Genomic DNA, 17,059 nt, shown 5'->3' with positions numbered 1-17,059 from the left:
ATCTCAGTTTTTCTCTCAATGGTAAGTAATGCAGAAGTATTTTTCTAAAAGATAAACATGTATAGCCATTTCTAGCCTTTCTTTGTGTTACTTGGGGCCACATACTCAGGGTTCTCATGCATCTGCTCTGGGGTTAAGTGCACTTGAGACAAAAGGCATCAGAAGCATTGTTCCTCTAGTTTAAGTAGAATAGTATGGTACTGATGTAATTCAACGCAGCTAAACTCTGGTGAGTGATCGATGGGCTGCTCTTGGATCCAAACAAGACAGGAACCAAGGTCGTTTTCACCCCAGTTCTCCATTCATCATTCCTGAGCACTGTGCTTTCAACAGAGCAGATCCCCACCTGCCCCACCACCCAGTGCAGCGTGTTAGCCCATTGTCAATGCTGTCTCTGAATCGTGAGCTAAATACTGTGTTTCCCTGAAAATAAGACCTAGCTGGACCATCAGCTCTAAGGCGTCTTTTGGAGCAAAAATTCATGTAAGACCCAGTATTATATTATACTATCTTATATTATACTGTATGATATTATATTATATTATATTATATTATATTATATTATATTATATTATGTTAAACACCAAGTCTTGTACTAGAAGTCTGAATTTAAACAAAAGAAAACAAAAAAACAAAAAAACACAGAAAGAACCCCCCCATGGTAATATCCACGTGTGTGATGAGCTGAGTCATTCACTAGCTAGCTGATCTAGCTGATCTTGGCAAGTTGCTAAACCTCTCTGAACCTCAAGCTAATAGGGCACCGGTATTACAGAGGCATTCTGAGGATTAAGGGAGACCCTCCCTGCACAGAAGCTCAGCACAATGCCTGCCACATACTAAGCATTTGCTCAACAATACTATTATCAGGCAACAGAGAAAGCCATTTCCCCCTACAGCAAGGATTTTTACAGACTAGTTAAGGAGATAATATTCGCATACAAGGAACAGCAGCAGTGTAAAACCATACGTGGGAAATAGGGCCGGTAGCCTTGGCGAGTGCAAGTTCTTGGTCTCACTCACTGTATAAACTTGACCAAGTGACGGTGCAGAGTAGGGTGAAAATATGTGACATGCCTGCCCCAGGGATGTTAGGAAGGGCAAAGAAATAATGTAAGCGAAAATGCTCTGAGGGCTAGAGAATTTTATGTGAGCGTTTGCAGTTATTACTGTGATTTCAATGAACAGAGTGCTCTGTGATGGCACCCAGGCCGAAAAGGATACCTAGGTTGAATAAGGAGAAATCGGTGAGGAATAAGGCAGCTGGGGAAGTCTTCGAGGAGCTTTGAGCGGGTCCTAGAGACTAGACAGGATTTGGATAAACGAAAGGGAGCTGGAGGAAATCCTACACTGAGTCAGTGCATGAGCCAGTTCACAGGGATGTGCCCGGGTCCAGTGGAAAGTGAGGGAAGCGGAGTGTTGGGAAAGCTAAGGTGGCTGAGCTGTGGGTGTTGGACTACCTGGACCTTCAAAGTCAAGGAGCAGAGCAGAGATTTGATATGTGGGAACCAAGGCACCCCTGCACAACCCAGGGGCTAGTGCTAGATAAGCCGGCGACAGAAAGCAGGATCAACCCAACGTTTACATAAAGGTAACACATCCTCCTCTCTTCTCTTTCTCCTTCTTCCCCTCCCCCTCCTCTTTTTCCCCCTTTCCTTCTTTCTTACGCTGTGGTACAGTTGCACAGGGTGATCATAAATCAGTGAACCTATAAAACACTTTACTCCAAGCACCAGATAAGGCAGTGTCTCCTGCTACTGCTGGACACCAGTATGTTAGATGTCAAAAATTTCCTCATTTGGGGAAATGTAAAACAGTCTAAATATCAAGCAAAGGCTGAATAGAAAACACTCATTTAGCCAAGTAATATTCCACCGTATATACGTGCCACCTCTTCTTTATCCAGTCGTCTATTGATGAGCACTTAGGTTGTTTCCATATCTTGGCTACTGTGAATAATGCTGCAGTGAACATAGGGGTACATGTATCTTTTCAAATTAGTGTTTTGGATTTCTTCAGATAAATACCTGAAGTGGAATTGCTGGGTCATAAGGTAGTTTTATTTTTAATCTTTTGAGGAGCCTCCATACTGTTTTCCATAGTGGCTGCATGGAATATTTATTACTCAGCCATGAATAAAGAACGAAATCTTACCATTTGCAACAACATGGACGGAACTAGGGGATATTATGCTAAGTGAAATAAGTCAGACAGAGAAAGACAAACATCATATGATTTCGTTTATATGTGGAATCTAAAAAACAAAATAAAAAAACAAAACATGAACAAACTCACAGATGCAGAGAACAAACTGATAGTTGCTGGATTGGCTGAGTGAAAAAGGTGAAGGGATTAAGTACAAGTTGGTAGCTACAAAATAGCCATGGCGATGTAAAGTTCAGCATAGGGAATATAGTCAATAATATTTTAATAACTATGTATGGTGTCAGGTGGGTACTAGTCAGAGGGATCACTTCATAAAGTATATAAATGTGTAACCGCTACGCTTTACACCCAAAACTAATATAATACTAATGTCAACTGTAATGAAAAAAACATTTTTTTAAAAAGAAAATAACCCACTTATTTGGAAATAAAGTACTGCTGATTTCACCTTTGGGACTGGAAAAACGATAGTAATAATATATTATAATAGCTAACATTTATTGAGTACCTACTAGGTGCAAGGTGCATGAATTGCTTCATTTAATCTCCTCCAAAGACTTTGCAGAGAGAAACTATTATTAGCCCCATTTTATTGATGGGGAAATCTGAGGCCTTTGGTCCCAGAGCAGGAAAACATCAGAGGCAGGGTTTTAAAAGCTATTCTACATGGGCCCAAGCCAAAGGGCAGATAATATCATGGTGACTGAGCATAACAAATAAGAACATTTGCTATCAAACAGCTTTGAGAATTAGAACCATCTATAATACAGAATCCCTCCTGGTAAGAAACCAAATCTATAATTACTGAACAAGTGCCTTTCATACATGCAAACTGATTTTTCAAACAGAAAAATGGTTATCTTAAAACTTCCTAATGCCATAAAAAGGGGATTCCACTTAACATAATACACGTATCCAGAAACAGCTGTATACACCGAATTTCTGTAAATCAAATACTAACTATATTTACTAAAGGACTTCATTAGGGTAAACACGCAGTAAATATTTAATAAAATAGAAAATCGTTTTGTAATCTGAAGTCATTCAATAATTTATCTCTTTTGTGAATTTGGATTTACAGCAGACTCTTGACATTCCTGAGGCACACATCCGGAACCTTCTTGAATTCCCGGATTCACAAATACAAAAATGTTTATAGAGGCTCCCAGCTTTCTCTCGAATCACATTTCCATGGAGCATCACATGAGTTTCTGTTCACAGCCTTACGGTGCACACTACAAATTAATCATACTTTCCAATTTCACTACAGGTTTATCTGTCATTTGATCACCATTTTTCACAGACACAAAATTTCTAATTCATTCATGAGCATTGCTGCAAATGCACAAAAAAGTAGAGAACAGTGAAGCTAAAGGACTCTTTTCCATACACTTATCTTGCAAAACAGACTTCAGATTCATATCTCAAACTGCACCACGGACCCTCAGGGGAAGGTACAAAAAGTCCCAAGCCTGTAAGTTAAATCCATGAACACTTAGGGCCTAAACACATTTCCTAAGTCTGCTGGAGCAGGACATGGGCCGTATCTATAGAGTTCATAGAAAGTCTGTTGTTCTTACTAACCCAAGAGTTGCAGAAATCGATTGAGCCTTTTGGTAATGAGTCCAGAAAATATGATTATAGAAACATTAGCCACATGAATTATAGGAATCAGCTTATTTATTCAAAATATCTATACTTTGTATGGTTTGGGTTGGTGAAAATCAAAGGTAGATGATTTCACTGCCCTCGGTAATAGAAGCAGTCACAGCTGGCACAGTGGGCACAGAGCCCCGGCAGCTGGATTTCCTTAAAGCACTGTGTTGGAAGGGTCAACTTCCAGCTGGGTTTGCACCCCTCAAATTCCACTAACCATCACAGACAGGAGAGAAGGAAGGAATGAGGGAGAGGGAAAGAGAGAGGGAGAGACACAGGAAGGAAGAGAGAGAGAGGGAGGGAGGGAGAGAGAAGAGAAGAGAAGAGAAGAGAAGAGAAGAGAAGAGAAGAGAAGAGAAGAGAAGAGAAGAGAAGAGAAGAGAAGAGAAGAGAAGAGAAGAGAAGAGAAGAGAAGAGAAAAAAAAAAGAAAAAAAAAAGAAAAGGAATTTGGCCGCTGTGAGAAAACAAAAGACAAAAAAGACATTATCATCTCAAAATATATAGCTCATACATTTTAGGACATATTTTAAAACACTACTGCCAAATTTTCAACTTACTTATTTATACCACTTCTTGTTCCAAAGAGGTTTTGCAGCATTCTGCTGCCAGATTAATTTTCCTGAAGCTCAGCTGTGATCATGTTACTCCTCTGCTTTAAAACCCCAATAGCTTCTCACTGCCTATAAAATGAAGTCCAATTTCCTCCGCCTTCTATTTGAGGCCCTCCATTATCTGGCCCCAAACTTTTAGCCCAAACGTATCCTGCACTTCTTCCCTTTTTACACCCTTTATTCCAGCCAAAGCATACTCTCTGATGCTCCCCTGAAACAGTCTGTATTTTCCACCCTTGAACCTTTGCCTGTGCTGTTCCCTCTGCCTGGACTCCTCTTCCTGGCATCTGCTTATGTCTCATACTACTCACCTTTCCAGTATCCACCTGGAGGGTGCCCGGCACATAGCGACACTCAGTCATCAATAGTGGAGATTACAACCTTTATACACGTACTTTAGACACATCGTCTCACTGGATCCTCAGAACGGGAGGAAGTCATTTCTTATTGTGGTCCAAGGATGGTGGGGTTGGTGCCCCTGGGTGCCCATTGCCCTTCCTGCTCCTCCAAGGCTACCTCTCACACAGAACAAAAGGTGGCTGCATGAATCAATGCCAACACACTGTAGCAATCTTTTTTTTTTTAAGGTGAAAAAGTGCATCTTCACATTCTGTGTGAACTTGAATTTGCTTGTCAAATCCGGAGGCACAGTTACATTTGGTAGCACCTGAGCAGCCCTCAACAGGCTCCATGAGGCAGGATTCCAAAAATACTGATTCCAAAAGCAGAGGCCCCAGGGGTCCAGGGAGCCAGGGTGGGAGCAGATACCCCAGACACCCTCCACGCTCCACGCCTGGAGATGCCATGAGAGCATGTATGGAAGGAGACGGATAACCATCGTAAACCTGGGTGGATTAAGTTCTATTCCTTCACATCCTAAGAACATACCCAAGGAGTTTTTTGAAGGTGCCACTTATCACCAAGGGTGGGAGAACAGGTTGATAAAACTGTTTATACAACCTCCAAAGCCAGCTTAAACAAACATGGACACCGGGTGCAAAACAAGACAAGGGGCAACTACTAGACATGCAAACCCGCCGATATCTGCATGCTCAGTGGACAGGGCCAAAGTATTACACGATGAGCAGTTATGTAACCTTGAGTACAAATGGAATTTGGGCTGGACGCATCTGATATGCTTCCCTTTCTAATTGTTGGCATCAAGAGGGTGCGTGAATTCACTGGAATGTAAGAGCCCTCCTCTCCATTTTCTCCCTCTCCTAAGTGACAGGCACGCCATCTCATCCTACTCCCTGCACGCTTTCCCCCAAATCAAAAAGCTGCACTGTCCTATTCAAATCTGACCTATTTTTAATGGATGGCTCAATTTAAAATCAACATCATTTGCTGAGCAGGACTTTAGATGAAAGCTGCTTCCAGAGATTTGTCCAGGGAGGTTGTTCGAATCCAAACTTCGAACAACCTCTCTGGACAAAACTCAACTCAGCCCAATGACTTATGGCTCACTTGGTCACATTTTAAAGAAAAGTTAATTCAATAACTTGTCACCGTGTGAAATCTATGGTTGCCCTGCCAGTCTCCTGCCCTATCCTGCTGTTGACTTCTGGCCTCAATAAACTCATGACAAAGCTTGTCTGCCTAGCGTATCTGACCCCTGTAATACCTGGCTGTCTCCACCCTGCAACCTGCCATGTTCCAGTTTCTCCCAATGGTTACCTTTCCCCAGTCAGTGACTACCTGCCTCCATAAAAATATCATCTGCAGCAAGGTTTAAAAGAGAAGTATCAACTGAGTACAATGCAGAACTGTTTTCCTAAACTCTTCTTGCTAGTAATCACTAAATAGCAATCTTGAGTTGTAAATTCTGTCAACCAGCTCCAAAGCTTTAATCACTTACTGTTATATAACCTCTATCTGCTTTCAGCAGTCTTCAGTTCAAAACTAGAAAGTGATATGGAGACTTTCCCTGTTTCACTTCTGAATCATTTAAACATATCCAAACAGATGTTTGTCAACAAAGTTATATGGTGGTTTCCTCATAGGAAGTGTTGGTGGGTGGTGGTACTGGAGGTGTGTGGTGTGTGTGTGTGTGTGTGTGTGAACCCAAAAGGACAGAATGCTAAAGTACAGATAAAAAACTAAGCACTACCCACGGAAGGGTGAGCTGAACAAGAATCTGATACAATGGAGTAGTGATGACCACTTTTGCTTTGCCCCAGGGAGATACAGAATCCATGCCGTCTTAGACCCAGCACAGAAAGGGCTGGAAAGGTGTGCCTTCTTCAGTGGGCCACACAAAGATCAGTGGACATCATCAGGGGGTGAGAGTGGAACAGTGATGGTCACAGGACGGGAAAGGCAAGGAAAAGCAAAAATCCACAAATTTCTCCCATGTGAACAGGACTGGTTTTGAATGAAAGCCGTATTATTTCAGGGTACTACATATCACAATTAGTAATCTGAAAGAAAAATATATCCCAGTATAAACTCAGCTGCTAAGTATTCTGGCTGAGTCCTGCACATAGTTACCTGTTAGTGTAGCCTAGGTGTTCAGTGAAGAGGTGTGATAATGACTTATGTGAACTCAGGAGAAGATGACAAGTGCTCGCCAATATTCAGGCTGAAGACAGCTGGGTTTGGAAGAAGGATAACTGGATACAAATTATTGTTACTACCTCAATTTTGTTTTGCTGCTGAAGGTACAGCCTCAGATGCAGACAAGAAATACAATTCCAAAACAGAATGAAATCTATTTAATACATAGATCAGGCAATCCAATTTTTAGAAACCATCCTTGATTTAGTTTCTGTGCTTCTATATACACTGCAACCCTGAAAGAATCCTTGATTTAAAGGATCACTGTGGGAAACCAGGTCTGCCCCTCCCGACTATTTCAGTCATGCTAAAGTTTTCTCTTGTAAAATTACAATCAGTCACATATTGTTTGGTTTTTATTTACATTTTAAATGAGAACACATTTTAGACATAATCTACAATGACATGTGGTCCTCGTTTTTATTTGCATAATTTCCCTGATTACTGTATTGTAAGATCAGAAGTTTTATACAGACACTTTGTAGTGAGGCCTAATGCGATGCTTGGCAAACCTTGTGAATCATTTAAGAGTCTACTTTCTGTTCAATAAAGAATGAGGATGCATCCCAAATTTTCAAGCAACTAATAGAATTAATTGACACCTATGTCATCACAATTTGAAAGATCAAAAAACTGTAAAGAGGCAGCGAGTGCTGTCACTTCCATACGCGTGTAAGGCATCACCAATCAATCCCAGGGACACTTGTTCCTGAGCCCAGCATATTGGAGCCATACTCAGCTAGAGCTGCCACAGAGGAGGAGGCCTAATCGTTATGACCCATGAGCGATATTCTAAAGAGAACCGCCAGGATAATAAACAAATAGCATGCTCCAATACACAGGGAATTGATTGAAAGAAATAGAAATACTCAGCAGATTGGTCAAACAAGATTCCGGGTGACAAGATGACTGCTTTCAAATATCTGACAGGGGAACCTGGGCGTTTTGTTCACTGTGGCTCCAAAGGGTAGCCAGGCAATAAATAACCACTGCAGAGTAACCTGGAGCGGCGTTATCAGGTGCTGGGGCAGCGTGTACGCAGCACGAGCAGGCAGGGAAGCAGATGGCTGCGGTAAAAGAGGGAACCTGATGCACACTCTCTCCCTCTTCCTACCGAACCACAGACATACAACAGATTCTTTCTTTTAATCCTTTGCAAACAAGTGCCACTGATCCACCGAATGTTCCCACTGGAATTTCTAAGAAATGGACCCTGACGGTTACGGGTGCTGTTGAATAGCTTTCGGGGAGGAATTATGCAGTTGAAGCAGGATTTCTTTTAAGGGATGGGCTGAATTTAAAATTTAAATATAAATTACATATTCCTTGATTGCCTTCTAGCTCTAAATCCTCTGACGCTAAAACTCTCTTGATGTTGGCCCAATACTAATTTCTTGATGTCCATACAAGGTGCAGCCAAATGTCCCCATCACTCCCACATGGCTCTACCAATTCACAGTAAGAGACCTCTCTGCTCAGAGGGTGAGAGAACTCTGCTGCAGGGATTAAGACAGTCCCAGGACTTTCTGGAAAAGTCTTAGCAGTCTTCATGTAAAAACACTTTTGTTTGTTTTTAAAGGAAACAACTCAGTCAGGGCTTGGTTACACTGAAGGAGAAATTCCCCTGAGGCAAATGACGGCACTCAGACCGGTAGGCTGTGGTCGTGTAAATTCTCTGATTCTTCCGTTTTAACCTGTGGCCTGAGGCAGACCATCCACCCCTCAGTCTCAGCCTCGGCCTCTGTGGAATAGCAACACTGTTGTGACACTGACCTTTCCCGTTCCAACCAGCCACATTCTGAGGCAGTCTTTGTCAAAAACTGAGCTTCTTAGAAGAGAAAAACAACAGAGTTGGGTCTCGTTATTTCGTATTTTGTAATGGGTTTAAGCTCTTTGCTTGGTTTCAAATCCTTAAAATTATGCACTTTTAGACTAATCTGCTTTTTAGGTGTTGAAATATATCCTGAGGCTTTTCTTTTCTAATGATCTAGAATGACACAGGTTCAAGTGCCAGGAAAGAAATTGCTTTTACACAAGTCATTTGCACCTTCCAGAATACCCCGGAGCAGGGACGATTTTCTTCTTCAAAAAAATCTTTCCTTTCCAAATCCTAAACTTCCCAGTGAAGACTAACAGAGATGTGTGATAATATCGGCTCTATCCTTCATTCTCCTTACACTCAGACAGTGAGAGAAACAGGAAGCATGCAAGAACAGGCACTTCACATACATGATCCCAGCAGGGAGTAGGAGAGCTAGACGAGCGACCAGGATTATGGAAATCAGGGGTACAGAACAGAATCATTATCAGCCCCATTCATGTCTCCCTGAGGTCACCCCCCCACACACACACACGGTGCAGTGGGGGGTCAGGAAGGGCACCACAGAATGCCTGCCTCTCTCCCATGCCACTGTGTCAATGCACACTGGTCAACCTGCATCATGTCTGCATAATGCTTGGGAACAAAGGGGACCCATGCAGTCACACGCGTACATGTACAAGGAGGCTAGATATCCTCAGAAACGTGAACACAACGTGAAGAAGGAAAGAGTAAAACTCGTGTGTTACATTCCAATTCTAATAATCCTTCAAAGGTGTTAAGAAGCCCTGTGCACCTACCGATGAAATGACAGTTGACAAGCCAGGACAGCCTGATTTGTCGCGAGTTTCTGTTGTGGACACTGGTTGCTTTGGGCCATCTAGGATCCACTCTCCCTTCTTTTGGTTCAGCACCTGGGTTTCCTTTTTGGGAATTCATTCTCCCCCTCTGTGTGTAGTTTTGGTGGGACAGTCAATCAGGACTCTCCTCCCCCAGCTGAGGGACGGGCATGTGGCCCACACCAAGCCAACCGCACTCCCATTTCCAGGGCTGTGAATCTTGGATGGAGAAACCTGTTGGAACCTAATCACTGTAGCAGCGGCACGCAAGTAAGACTGTCAGTTCCGTCCACCTGGACTCCCAGGGCTTCCTTAGTCTGTGGCTTTGGCCAAGCCTGGTTCTACATCCTTCCTGTTGATTCTCTGAGCTACTGGATATGCTTCCAATAAAATCCTTTTGCGTTTGACTTAGTAAAAACTCTCTCGGAGGAAAAAACTGTCTATTTTCCATCTTTTCTTCTAGGATAGAGCAGGTTCACAGGTACCATTCTATTAATCCCTTATTCCTCCCACAAGCTTCATTCTGTCAATCTGCAGACATTCTCATTTCTCTACCACTCTAAGCAAGCCTTTCGCTTTCCCCTTATACTAGCAAAAACTTTCAATATGCTTTCTTCACGGCAATTTTTTAAAAGAAAGAGCTAGCTACACTCTCTGGCTGTTCTCTTTAACTTCTCTTCAGCAGTGTTTCCAACAGCCCGTTCTAGTCTCATCTTCTCAGTTCTGATTCTCCCCTTGTATATTATATTATTGGTTCCACAACAGTGAATTTACACTGGTTCTAAATGTCACTTTCCAGAATGGAGAGACTGAGAAGGGGAAAGACATGAAAAGTATAATTTATATACAATAAAATGCACGGATCACAAGTGTACAGTTTGATGGGTTTTGACAAGTGTATATGCCTGTGTAACAACCATGTCAGTCACAACATAGAAAATTACCATCACTCCAAAAAGTTCCATCAGTGAAAACAGGTACCTAAAGACTGGACTTAAATGCTTACAACTGTGCAAATCCATCTCTTGGCTTCCATACACACTGAGAGCAGAGATTCTATAGCCAAACTCTGGGGTTCGAACCTGGCTCTCTCGCTTACCATCGGGGTGAATTTGGGCAAGTTGTTAAAAACCATTCTGTGCCTGTTGCTTCTGTAAAATGAGGCTGATAATATGTCTTTCCCCGAAAATGAGACCTAACTGGAAAATAAGCTGTAGCATGATTTTTCAGGATGCTCGTAATATAAAATAAGCCCTAATGTGTCTTTTGGAGCAAAAATTAATATAAGACCTGGTCTTCTTTTTGGGGAAATACGGTAGGGCTTATATTATATTATGAACATCCTGAAAAATCATGCTACAGCTTATTTTCTGGTTAGGTCTTATTTTCGGGGAAACGCGGTAGTGCCTACCTCACAGGGTGGTTGTGAGGATTAAATGAGTTAGCATTTCGAACTGTGCCTGGCATGTAGTAAGCACTCAACAAACACAAGCCATATGTTATCTCATATGGGCATCATTGTGGTGTATGTCATAAGAGAACATGACAAGGCACAATAAACTTCATTAATACAGGAGATGGCAGAAGGCAGTATAATGTCTGCGGCCATCTCTTCTCAGGCTCCCTTAATGGCTGAGCCTCTTTCCTCTGCTTCTTTAATGTGGACATACTCCACAGCTCCTTCCTTGATCCTCTGTCCTCGTGATTCTTCAAGGTCTTATCCATCACGGTGGCTTTAATTATGACGCCAAGGCAGATGACTTCAAGATGAAAACCGTAAGGTATCTGCCTTAAATTTCAGCATTTCCACCCCCAACTTCCTGCTGGGCATCTTGCCTCCATTCATTCGAATTCAACATGAATAGCACCAAAATTACCACTTTGTTTTCATAAAGGAGTTGCCCTCAGGATTTTGCTTTGTCCTCACGATACTCTCATACGCTAATTAAACATAGCCTAGTCTTGCCAGGTATTCCTAGGAGTGTATAAGAGAGCTCGGGATCGCTTCTCTGCCTTTTGGCTAACATCAAGTGTGAAGAGAGCTCGAGAATGGATCTTTTCAGGGTATTACTGCAATACTCCTCTTGCTTCCCTAAGGCCCAGCCTGTCCGCTCTGAAAGGTTCATAATGACGACACACTGTTCTTACTGTGTTTCCCCGAAAATAAGACCTAGCCGGACAATCAGCCCTAATGCATCTTTTGGAGCAAAAATTAATATAAGACCTGGTATGATATGATATGATATAAGACCCGGTCTTATATTATAATAAAATAAGACCGGGTCTTATATTAATTTTTGCTCCAAAAGACGCATTACAGCTGATTGTCCGGCGAGGTCTTATTTTTGGGGAAACAGGATTTAATACTGTGTGGGGTCTGTGCCAGGGCAGGTAGTTGGACTGGTGGGGGGAATCAGCAGCTCACGTGGGCACTGGGTGCCACTTTCCATCTCTGCACCTCAGAGCTTTAATCAAGGGAAGAAATTGGTCTCAGTGGCTCGGAACGCTGTGGCAATCAGAGACTGTGGGTACCTTCAATACCCTCTGCACACAATCTACTATTCTTGCAAGCAGCCTAGTGAAAGTCCCCTGGACTTCCAAGGAAGGCATTCAGGGAATTTTGTCAGAGCTTCCTGCCTGGGCTGGTCATCAGGGCTGCTCACGGATTCTCCATTTCTCCTCCTTTAAACACACATGGGATGGCACCGCCCTACTGCCCTTGAAGTTAAGTGTGGCATGAGACTAACTTCCTTTGGCCAATGAGACATGAGCAGAAAGAGCAGGGATCACTCTGCAGACGTGTTAAGAACCCGTGCCTGATGCACTTGCCCCTTTTCCTGGCCTCAGTGGAATGACATGCAGCTTCTGCCAGCTTTGTCCCCAAACGAGCAGAACACATACTGCATTACACGTGGAGCAGGAGCAAGAGACAAACTTTTGTGTGTGAGATCATTAGGATTTGGGGATTCTTTGTCACTGCAGCATACGCTTGTCATTCCTGACAGATACCATGGCCCTGTTCTTGGGACCAGCTGGCAACCTCCAATTTCTGACCTGTCCTCACCTCTGACTTTCAGGTTTCCACTCTGTTCAGTTCAGCTCCCTGGACCACACAGTGCACTGAAGCTACCCGAACACAAAGCCGTCCCTGGGTTTATGGATTAAGACTGATACCTGCTGCTGTATAGCCCACAGCAACCCAGCAAAACTCTGGACTTTAGTGCTCCCAAACCCCAATACCCTCGGCATGAAAACAGGCACCATTTACCCACTGTCAGCATCTAAAGAAGAGCCTTTATAGTAAAACGTCCCATCCTAGCTAGGTTGACCATATAATTTATTGTCCAAAGTGGTTTGAGAGTGAAAGGGGACAGGCTTAAGTCATCACTGTCCTGGGGCAACAGGGATGCCTGGGCACCCAAGTTCTGCTTCCATCACCTTTACAACAGAGGTCTGGAGCCAAAAGGAAAATTCCTAGAGGTCTTATCTAAGGATAGATCACCATACCCAGGAAATGCAATCAAAAGCCCAAAGAGAAGCATGTGGTAAAATGAATGTGTGTACCCAAGAGCAGAATCTGCTTTCACTGTTCTGTGTGGCATCGGGATGAACGGGCACAGCTGTTTCCCTACTAGGCACATGCGAATAGCAGCAGACATCCAAGCAAACCCAAGAGCCCAGTGCAAACCCCAGTCGTAAAGTGTGAACACCCTGCAGAAACATTAACAGCCTCTTCCTCCCCCTGGTCAGCCTGAGAGTCATTTAAGAGGAAGAAGGACAAAATCAAGAAAACAATCTTAGCAGTAAAAAGAATGATTTAAACAGTCAATGCAACTACAGTGACCATGGGCTCCTGCTCTCCTCGGCATGTGAAACATATTAAATGTCAGCAAATATTTTAAAAGAATGCTGAATTTTCTTGGTAAAGTAACACACTGCAGAAGATAGATGATTTCTCTCATCTGCTGCTATTCTGCATTTTTCTTAACTTTGTAAAATACCAGGATTCTAACTGGCTCACTCAAAATTCCAGTGGCTTATGGTCAAGAAGTATATAATGACTTTTGTAGAAGACTCTGTTTTTCTGTGTGTCCCAATCCCCACTGCCCCACTTCTGCTGCATGTGATGTGGGTCCCCCACCACGGGGCTGTCACGTGACCTGAGCTAATCCAAGAACTTCCGATATCTGAAATCAGGTCCAGGGATGGGAATATGATCCAGACAAGATCACAGTGTGGTTTCTCTAAGATTGAAACCATCACTGGGCATGGTGGTTTCCTACGCTGCCATAACATATTACCGCAAACTGGGTGGTTTAAAACAATAGGACACAGTCTAGGGGCTCACAGTCTAGGGGCTTGAAATCCTCAATCAAGGTGTCAGTAGGGCCATGATCCCTTTGAAGTTTCTGGGGAAGAATCCTTCCATGACCCTCCCGGTTTTTGTGGTTGCTGGAACTCCTTGGTGTTCCTTGGCTTGTAGACACATCACTCTAACCTCTGCCTTGGTCATGCTCTACATGACTATCTTCCCTCTCTCTCTGTCCTGTGTCTTCACATGGTGTTCTCTGTGTCTCTTCCTCTCTTTTTCTAGGACACCACTCATACTGGATTAAAAGCCCACCCTACTCCAGTATGGCCTCTTCTTAACTTACATCTTAACTACTTCTAAAAAGACCCGCTTTCCAAATAAGGTCACAGTCATAGGTACCACGAATAGGACTTTGATGTTTTGGGGGTACACAACTGAACCCACAACTCTAGAAGAGAGAGGGCTTCTCCCACTAATTGCAAGCTCGCAGCCATGTAAGTCTGCCCACCCACCTGAGAAGTAAGTCAACAGAAACAAGAGATGAAGAAAGACCAAGAAAAGCAGGGTCCGAATGTTACTGAATTCCCGGAATGCATCTGTAGCTGAAGCCTAGTACACCTTTTGGATTTCCCAATACCATGACCATACAATATCCTTCTTATTTAAATGTACTTAGGCTGGGTTTGGGTTTCTGTTACTTACAACCAAGAGTTCTAATATATCTACCAATGACTAATGCTACATAATGCGAATTCAAATAGTTTCCCATAATCTGGGTGGGAAAGATAGGGTGGTGTGTGTGTGTGTGTGTGTGTGTGTGTGTGTGTGTGTGTGTGTATATATATATATATATATATATATATATATATATATATGAAAAAGACGGGGCCACGACCTGATAACTACTGAAATTAAGTGATGGCTGTATAGGAACTTATTATTATACTATTATTCTCTGTACCTTTACATATGTTTGAAATTTTCCAAAATGAAAAGTTAAATCAAGTGTTATAAAAGATTTCCCCAAGCCTCATGCTTAGAGACCAGCACAAATCAAGGCAAACAAAGGAACAGGAAAAGTAGAATCACACATAAAGCAGACGACCGCAGGCATCCATGGAGAGGATCTGTAATACGTGAAAACAATAGCACAAATATTCTCTGCAGTACACACAGGGCTTTGATACAAGTCAATGAGGGTCTGAGAGGATCAGGTCTCGGGTAACAGTGCCTGGCAGATGACCACCCCAAACCACGCAGAGAAGGTCTGGCCACGAGGCTTCAGCTCCAAGGGAAACAATGGAAAACAATGGGAAACAAAGGCACCAGAGGAATGTGCCTTTCCTCCCAGTTAATCGAAGTAAAACATCTATTACACACAGCTAGCAATTCAGCAAGGGTACATCTCTAAACGTTCACTGACAAGAACTGTTGTTGTGACACAGGAATATATTTCACAGTTTATGACACATCCATGATTCGGTACCTTAATTTTGGCTAGAGTCAGGACCCTCTGGAATCCTGGCTTGGTCTTGAATCAGAGGTTCTCAACCCCAGCTGCCCATTAGAATCACTTGGGTTCTTTAAAAAACACTGGTGCCCAGACCAGTTAAATCACAATCGCTGGGAGCAGAGTCCAGGCATCAGTATTTCTAGAAGGCTCCTCCGTGATTCTAAGGAGCAACTAGGGCTGAGCACCACCTAGACCTGTGAGGTGTCTAGGGAATATGACCCAAGTGAGGCTAGGTGCCTCACGTCTCTGGCATCTCCTGCTATTGGTCAGATCAACCCCACTTCCTGTTCTACCCCTGTGGGTACATCTCAACCAATCAAGAAGCGAGTTCCTTCCTCTATGTAGTAGTTTCCTAGGGTGGCCATGACAAAATACCACAAACTCAGTGGCTTAAAACAACAGAGATTTACTCTCGCAGTTCTGGAGGCTGGAAGTCCAGAAGCAAGGTGTTGGCAGGCCCTCGTCTCTCGGAAGGCTCTAGGATAGGACCCTTTCGTGTCTCTTCCAACCGCTGGTGGTTGCTGGCAATGGTTGGCAGTACTTGGCTTATGGACACATTACTCCAATGTCTGCCTTCAGTGACACTTGGCATTCTCCCTGTAAGTCTCTCCCCTCTTCTTAAAAAGCCACCTTGCATACTCAATTAAGAGCCCCTCTACTCCAGGAGGACCTTAAGTACTTACATCCAGAATGATCCTATTTCCAAATAAGGTCAGATTCTGAGGTGCAAGGGAGGACGCTCTTTCTCCCCCATTCGGTAAGTCTTAAACTTCATCGTCACCAGGATGCACACAAGACCTGGCTAACTGGCATCACAATGTCTCTTTTAAAAGTTTCTATTTTGAAATCATTTTAGATTTATAGAAGAGTTGCACGGAGAGTTCCTGTATCACCTAATACAGGAACCCAGGAACCCTAATAACATTAGCCTCCCCTAAGGTTAACATCTTCTAAAACCACAGTACATTTATGCAAACTAAGAAATGAACACCAGTACAATACTATTAATTATACCCTTTACACCTGCTTCACCAGGTAGTCCACCAATACGCTATTTCTGCCCCAGAATTCTAGTCAGGATGCCACCTGGAATTTAACGTAATGCTTTTAGGAATGAAAAGGGTCTGAACCGAGCTCTGACCCACAGGCTTCCTCCCCTAGCTCACCCTCCAGCCTCTTACGCACCCTCATTTCTGCATCTAATCATCTCTCTGTTTCATTTGTTCACCTTTCCTGTGTGGATCTAACAGCCTCAATTTTTCAGTCAAGTTAGTTCTTAACAATTTTGAGGTCATGGAACCACTTTGAGAATCCAATAGAAGCTACAGGCTCTCCTCTGAAAAAAACGCACAGATGAAAACAATTTTGCATCCAATTTCAGAGCAGATATCCATCACTCCCTCTCTTCCTCCCCAAGGGCTCCCCACTAGGCACGACCTTCCAGAGTTTGGCTTCCCCAGACAGTGACCCTAATATGAAATCAGCACAGCTCAGTGTCTAGCCCTCTCCTAGGACAATTTCTCCAGGTCCTGGACAGAGCAGCAGGGTTCCACACTCTGGCTTTTAGCCAACACTAGTTGCCATGG

General features: G+C 43.2%; 1 protein-coding gene across 1 annotated transcript in view; it reads right to left on the bottom strand.

Moving 5' to 3' along the window:
* THSD4 (thrombospondin type 1 domain containing 4) overlaps positions 1-17,059 on the bottom strand; it is a 585,321-nt gene that overhangs the window by 444,134 nt on the left and 124,128 nt on the right. The gene's annotated exons all lie outside the window — the stretch shown is intronic.

Source organism: Rhinolophus ferrumequinum, chromosome 6, assembly GCF_004115265.2.
Source record: "Rhinolophus ferrumequinum isolate MPI-CBG mRhiFer1 chromosome 6, mRhiFer1_v1.p, whole genome shotgun sequence".
NCBI lineage: Eukaryota > Metazoa > Chordata > Mammalia > Chiroptera > Rhinolophidae > Rhinolophus > Rhinolophus ferrumequinum.
Note: the sequence above shows the minus strand (reverse complement) of the source record. Positions and strands in the feature narration are given on the sequence as shown.